This window comes from Durio zibethinus, unplaced genomic scaffold (assembly GCF_047325235.1).
Source record: "Durio zibethinus cultivar Kanyao isolate XHJ-2024 unplaced genomic scaffold, ASM4732523v1 HiC_scaffold_149, whole genome shotgun sequence".
NCBI lineage: Eukaryota > Viridiplantae > Streptophyta > Magnoliopsida > Malvales > Malvaceae > Durio > Durio zibethinus.
In genome coordinates, this window is record NW_028322772.1 from 45,894 (window position 1) to 47,500 (window position 1,607).

Sequence of the window (1,607 nt, forward strand, 5' to 3'; positions counted from 1 at the left end):
TCTAGAAATTCTAGAAATCACTTTATTTCTTGGTGTCAAAATAGGCTATGTAGTATAAAAACGAGGAATCTATTTTCGTATAAAAATAGAAAAATAAAAATTGCGTATAATTGCGTATATATATAAATAGAAAAATAAAAATTGCGTATAATTGCGTATATAAATAGAAAAATAAAAACGAAGAATCCATTCTCTTCTTTTTACAAAAAAATTCTATGGGAGGTTGTACAATGCGTAATCTTAAATTCGTTGTTTACACCGCAACGATATTCTTTGTTTCTCTCTTCATCTTCGGACTCCTATCTAATGATCCGGGACGTAATCCTGGTAATCCTGGACGGGAAGAATAAAAAAGGGAGAGTTCCTTGCTTCATTTTTATAAATGGTATTAGGATTTGATCTATTCCACTGTCAAAAACCGAAATGGAAAGAGAGGGATTCGAACCCTCGGTACGAATAACTCGCACAACGGATTAGCAATCCGACGCTTTAGTCCACTCAGCCATCTCTCCTAATTTAGAAAAGATAATTACTATGTTACAGTTACAGCACGCAAAAAGAAATGCTTGAAAAAAGCCCTCTTTCCTTTGTTATATAGACCTTTGTTATTTTGTTATATAGATTTTTATTTATTTATATTTTTATTTATTTATATTAATATATTAATTATATTAATTTTTATTTATTTATATTAATATTAGAGTATTATTAATCTTATTAGGGTATTATTAATCTATATATCTATAGATTCTTAATTTTATTATATAGAATATAAATATATACAACTTTTATCAGTAATTCCATTTCATTTTGATTTCGCTCAAAAGGGACTTTTTTATTTCCAATTTCCACGGACCGGCCGGGTACTGACCCGGCCGGGCTCATTTTTTTATTTTCAACTCAAATAAATAATTTTTTCTATGATTCTGCGATCTGACTTGTTGTAACAAAAAAATCTTGTTATTGGATTGAATCAACAATCAGAAGCAGAAGAAGTACTATTTCCGTTCCTATGATATAGAATCCAAATATCATTTCGATTCTTTCTTTTCTTCCTCTTTCTTTTTATTTACATTTATTTTACTAGAATAACTAGAATAAATAATAAAAAAAACTATGGATTTTTGCACAATCCATTTTTATGTTATGACTAAGTTCTTTTGTCGAACCCTATCTATCAAAACTCCTATAACAAAGGAAAGAAGTTTTTATTTAGTTATTTTTATTTAGTTATTTAAATGAAATAACTACTCTTTTCCTAATTTTATCAAGTCTTCTGACAAAAGGCGGCAAGGCTCTAATTTTCAGGATTTTTTATCCCCCTATCTTGTGATCCTATCTTGATTACGCCCAATTCCCCTGTTCGACAAAGGGTCTCTTTATATACAATAATCGCATTGTAGCGGGTATAGTTTAGTGGTAAAAGTGTGATTCGTTCTATTAATCCCCTTAATAGTTAAGGGGTCCTTCGGTTTGATTCATATTCCGAGCAAAAACTTTATTTCTTAAAAGGATTTAATCCTTTACCTCTCAACGAAAGATTTGAGGAAGAATATACATTCTCGTGATTTGTATCCAAGGGCCAATTAAATTATATAATTATATGA

At 29.4% G+C, this 1,607-nt stretch overlaps 1 non-coding gene across 1 annotated transcript; it reads right to left on the minus strand.

Annotated features, from left to right (window-relative positions):
* Positions 1-424: 424 nt before the first annotated feature.
* On the minus strand, positions 425-512 carry TRNAS-GCU (transfer RNA serine (anticodon GCU)). Its single transcript has one exon. It is a non-coding gene; the product is annotated as a tRNA-Ser (tRNA).
* Between the last annotated feature and the right edge of the window lie 1,095 nt (positions 513-1,607).